At 35.9% G+C, this 6041-nt stretch overlaps 1 long non-coding RNA gene across 1 annotated transcript; it reads right to left on the bottom strand.

The window, feature by feature from the left end:
* Nucleotides 1-404: 404 nt before the first annotated feature.
* LOC131937401 (uncharacterized) lies at nt 405-1772 on the bottom strand. Its single transcript, XR_009386221.1, has 3 exons — nt 1566-1772; nt 1129-1210; nt 405-811 (listed from the first exon to the last, which is right to left on the bottom strand). It is a non-coding gene; the product is annotated as an uncharacterized LOC131937401 (long non-coding RNA).
* Between the last annotated feature and the right edge of the window lie 4269 nt (nt 1773-6041).

The raw sequence follows: 6041 nt of genomic DNA, 5'->3' as shown, positions 1-6041 counted from the left end.
GTATTGTTCTAAATTATGGCAGGAATCGATTGGTACATGTTTCAAGTCGCTAAGTGGTCTGGTTGCCGAGATATGGGCCAAAAACTGCATTTTTTCCAGGTTTTTTGGATTTTCCGGGAAATACATGAAAGAAACCCGGAATTTTTATGGCCTATGCTCATTCTCGTAACTTGCTTAACATAATTGTTTTTGTAACTAGTCATCGATATTGCTTCGTTGAGGAGGAGATACGACTTAAAGCCCGGACACACATTCATCCATACATTCATCCATCCATCCATCCATCCAGAAATGACGAGTTAATAAACGCAATTCTCCAGAATGGAAATTGCGCTAAAAAGTTTGGAAGAAACACTGCATCTAAACAACACCACTATTAAACTTAAAAATGAAACTTGTTAACGCACAGTTCAATACATTTATTTACTTATACCAGACAATACAATAGTTTACAGGGTTACAATATCAGAACGTATAACAATTTACTATCATCACTCTACATACTTTCAGTACCGGTACCCACAAACTACCCAGTACCGGTACCCACAAACTACCCAGCCAGACATACAGCAACATGACAGGGACTGGCAACAGGACAGCTTCTGGATGACAGCCTCAGGTTGACATCACAGTACTGGACAGCGTCTAGTCGACTGTTACAGTGGCAATATCTCTCCGACAGTTAGGGAACAGCTTCTCCACCCTCAAGACAGCGACGGTACAGCATCTCACAGGACAGGTTGACATCACGACGACAGGTACTGGACAGCTTCTCGTCGACAGGTACTGGACAGCTTCTCGTCGACAGGAACTGTACAGGATTTCACAGCACAGTTACAGGTTGACATCACGATGACAGGTACATGTTGACATTACGATGACAGATACAGGTTGACATTACGATGACAGGTACAGGTTGACATTACGATGACAGGTACAGGTTGACATCACGATGACAGGTACATGTTGACATTACGATGACAGATACAGGTTGACATTACGATGACAGGTACATGTTGACATTACGATGACAGATACAGGTTGACATTACGATGACAGGTACAGGTTGACATTACGATGACAGGTACAGGTTGACATTACGATGACAGATACCGGACAGCATCTCACAGGAGAGGCACATGACAGCATAACATCAGGCCACATTGCGTTCATGTCGGGTTGCATCTGAATTGCCTATAAATAGGCCACGCTGGAAGAAAAAGGGGGGGGGAGATATTAAATGGGGTACCAGCCAACATTTAGAACAATCTCTGTTATGATATGGTACATAGTTGGATTCAGAGTTTCTTCCAGGCATCTCCTCGGGTGGGGGGGGGGGGGGTGAAGAAAGTCTACCGCCCCCTTCCCCACCTCCGAACGAAATGAAATTTATATAGAAAATATTTATTTTAACAGTATCCATCCCCCCCCCCCCCCCCCGGAGAAAAAAGTCTGGAAGAAACACTGGTTGGATGATAAGTTTGTTAGTATACGGAAAGAGGAAGATAAATACAGTGATCCAGGCAAGTTGTTATAAAATTAAGTAAAAGTATCTGATATCTCACGTTAAGAAAATCGTAAGTATAATAGATTAGGAATACACAACGGAGACAGAAGCCATCAGCATGTAGCCATCTTTATTTGGTAAACGGAAGAGGAACAATAATAGATAAATACAAGGGACATCACTCAATAACAACATTATAAATATAACTAATACAAGAAGAGTGAGTTCCCCTGACCTCACAAATCCCAATATGTTACATCCCTTTACCCTTAGTAAACACAACTCATCTCTCAATAGAACAATTTACAGTATCCTAAAATCACCAATTATATTGCAACATGAACATTATGGTAGATTACATCCAAAGGCGTATCTAGGTTTTCGTTGTAGGGGGAGCGAAAAGAGCAAAAACAGGCGCCGAATTTTTAACACGTTCTATATACGTGTATTTATATATATATATATATATATATATATATATATATATATATATATATATATATATATATATATATATATATATATATATATATATATATATATACATATATACATATATATATATATATATACATATATACATATATACATATATATATATATATATACATATATACATATATATATATATATATACATATATATATATATATATATATATATATATATATATATATATATATATATATATATATATATATATATATATATATATATATATACATATATATACATATATATATATATATGTATATATATACATATATATACATATATATATATATATATACATATATATATATATATATATATATATATATATATATATATATATATATATATATATATATATATATATATATATATATATATATATATATATATATATATATACTACAACCAAAAACAATGAACGTAACACAATCTGTTTTGTAATTCTTGTAAAAAAAATAATAATTCCTGGGAAATTATTTAAGACAAGTGAAATAGGGGAAATAATCACTCTCTTAATATAAATATGAATATATCTACACATTTAATTATAAATGTCAAAACAAATGAATAATTACTCAATAATATAATTAAATTGTTTAACACTATTCGTGTTTACAAAATGTTTTTGTCTATAATCAGAATTTAATATATCGTCATCATAAATGCCAAAGTATTACAGCATAATGAAAGTTTTTAAAAATTAGAGTTGGTATAAAACCACGCTTTTCGAAACAATAGAAAAACATTCGGAATAACAGCCTACAATTAAATAAACATCGGTCTTTTAGTTCAGATCATATATTTTAATTAACTACTGCTTCTTTGTGTTCTTTAAAGATCATTTTTTAACATAGTGATAGGCATGGGTTAGATCACTGTATTGATCACACACCTTTTTACTGGTAATTGCAAAAACAATATTCACAGAGTTTTACGTTTAACAAGCTAATGTTCTGGCGCCATGGTACTTTGGTACATCAGAAGCGTAGCGATGGGGGGGGGGGGGGGGGGCAGGGGGGCAGGGGGGGGGACATATGTCCCCAGGCGCCGACCTTAGGGGGCGCCAAAATGGGTTTTAAAAACAAATTAAAATGTCATTTTAGCTGCATTTTTGCATTATAAATAGTTTGAGGGGGGGGGGGGAGGTGTGTGGGGGAGGGGAGATAACCAACTCAGAGTGAACATAGCGTCAGTTTTTAGATGACTGTTCTAAACATACATATATATTACACAAATATATATTACACAAATATATATTACAGAAATAGATTTAAATAAGTTGCAGTGGTATTATGACAATATTTTTTTACAGAGGGGTCCATGGGGGGGGAGGGGGGAAAATTGTAACTGTTTCATATAATTTGTAATCGTAATCACTATCGCCCAAACTGTAAGAATACTACTACTTCATCGTGATGACGTTGTTGAACTTGTCAAAATTTCCCCACCACTGCGCAGTTTGCTCATAAGTAAATTTAAATAGAGGTGCCACATCAGTTGTATTTGTTTCTGTATTGTATTTTTTTTTAAAAATTAATCACACGATTCAAACTGTATATATAAAGTAATTATGTGTGAAGTTTTATGTATAACATCTTCTAATTCAATTATTCGTAAGCAAATACATTATACAGTTTGCCTTAAACTTAACACCCCTCTTGCCAAGTGGTACTACCGTACAGGTTTTTTAATCATTGCAATGCATCGTAATGGTTATTTTTAGAATGGCAAACTGATACAGCTGTTAATACGTGTTGTAAACGTAGACACTACTAGACTAGTACAATAATGTTTAATTGCTGCATGAAAAGAAATCTTGTGATTTACATAGATGTGTCGACCAAAAATATTTGTTTTTAAAATATCATTGTTTAAAACTTAGAGTTTAAAAAGTTTCCAAAAAGGCGCCACTTTGCTGAAAATGGCCAGAGGGGGAGCGGCCGCTCCCCCTGCTCCCCCCCTGCGTACGCTACTGATTACATCCTTACAAACAATGCACAATATGTTACAACATAATTAAGATACAACACAATGATGTCAAAGTCCTTTTGACCTTTAAAATCATAGGTCTAACTTATTTGGGACCTTGGTTGTCCTGCTTGACCTTCTCAGTGGCTTTTGATTTGGTGACTCAAGATTCTGACCATCTGGATTCTCTATCTCAGGAGGTCTAGGATTTAAATCATTAACTCCAGAATTTACATTTTCTGACTCCAGACAACTTGGTTCACTCATATCAACAGAACTTGGTTGTGGAACAAACTGAGTTGGTGTGAACTGTTCAGATTTGGTGGGATTGACAGATTCACACTTATTATCTGCACAAGTTATTTTTAACTGGTCTGCATGTCTACGGACAATAAGTCCATCATTTGTTTTTACTTTATAAGACACAGGTCCTGTACATTGAACAATTTGACCTGGTATCCATTTTTCCTTTCTCCCATAATTTCTTAGATACACATTCTCATTAACTCCAAATTCTCTTTCAATGGATGATTTGTCATGATTTACTTTTTGTGTATGTTGATGTTGGGAAACAGACCTTTGAACAGTTGGATGTAGTAGATCAAGGTGGGTTTTAATTTTCCTACCACATAACAATTCACATGGTGCAACACCTGTTGTTATATGAGGAGTTGTGCGGTATTTGGTTAAGAACCTGTTTACTCTTTCTCTAAGAGAAAACTTGTTACCGGTACTCATTTTTACCATAGCGGTTTTGAATATGCCTACCGCTCTTTCAGCCAAACCATTCCCAGCAGGATGATAGGGGGATGTGTGTGATGACGCAAGATTACGTCAGACATGTTTAGCAGATATAGGTTAGCAGAAACAGACTATCTATAGGCCTAGTTGGTTGGTCAGATAGAGGCCAATGGGCGCACAGGGCTGACCGGTCACATGGGACGGTCAGCTGACCACTGAAGCGTGGGTCAGTAGAGCCATAGGCAGTTGATAGGTAGATAGCGAGGAGAGAAGGTGTTAGGAAGCGGTTAGAGACGGTTGTAATTTGCAGAGCTAGAGAACAGTTAGATAGTGTTAGGAGTGGTCACGGGAGTGTGTAGTTAGTAGTATAGTGAACAGTCAGTAGTAGAAGTAAATAGTACAGTGTAGATCAGTTAGGTAGAAACTTGAACATATATAGCATTTTAATAAAGAACAATTATAGTTGAACTTGAACTGTGTGTTGTTGGATTCATTCGTCCCGCATCATAAAACCCCCACCCTCACATCTGGTGGAGCGCGGGTCGAGTGAGGGAAAGAACGTATATCAGCTATTCATGACGGAGTACGACTGGTGTACAGCTTTCTTCAACTCAACACAACAACGGGTTTCTTCAACCGGAACGAGTTTGGATTAACAACACAAGGAAACAGTCTACATGTCCAAAAAGATAAGTACCTTCCAAAATTTTTTTAAACGTTTGGGTTTAGACTCGTGCTGGATATTTGGTACCAGCGATTTTTCTGCCTCTTTCTTATCTGTTTCTTCAACCACACTACCCTTAAAAATGCCTCCATTGTACGAAGTGGGCACTAAAACTGAGCTCAAGTCAGGCCTAGAAGAGTCAGGTAGAATTGATGACTTGTTGCTATACACAAATGTTCAGAATACAGTTAAAATGGAACACAAAACAAGAACTATTGAGGATCCAGATATTCTGGATGAATTGATTATTAGGCTTGGACAATACACGACAACAGAAAATCGAGACTGGTTATTAACTGTTAAAGAATTTGACGTAAAAACTCTAGATGATCCAGATGCTATGGAAGATTTGATCAATAGAATTGTAGATTACAAGGTAACCGGAGATCCAGATTCCTTGTTGACTGAAGAAGAATATGATGCAAAGATAGATGCCGAGTTAGCAGAGAAACAAAGAGAAGCAGAAACATATATTGCCGGAATTAAAGAAGAAACAGAAAGAATTCGTAAAGAAATAGAAAAAATGAGAGAACTTCGCCAAGCCAAACAAGAAACGGTGCAAAGTTTAGATACTAATAATAACAACCAGACAGCTGAAACAACATT

Source organism: Physella acuta, unplaced genomic scaffold, assembly GCF_028476545.2.
Source record: "Physella acuta isolate Inbredline_101_S28 unplaced genomic scaffold, ASM2847654v3 ptg000209l, whole genome shotgun sequence".
Taxonomy (NCBI): Eukaryota; Metazoa; Mollusca; class Gastropoda; family Physidae; genus Physella; species Physella acuta.
The sequence above is the reverse complement of the archived record's forward strand: the minus strand, read 5'-3'. Positions and strand labels throughout refer to the sequence as shown.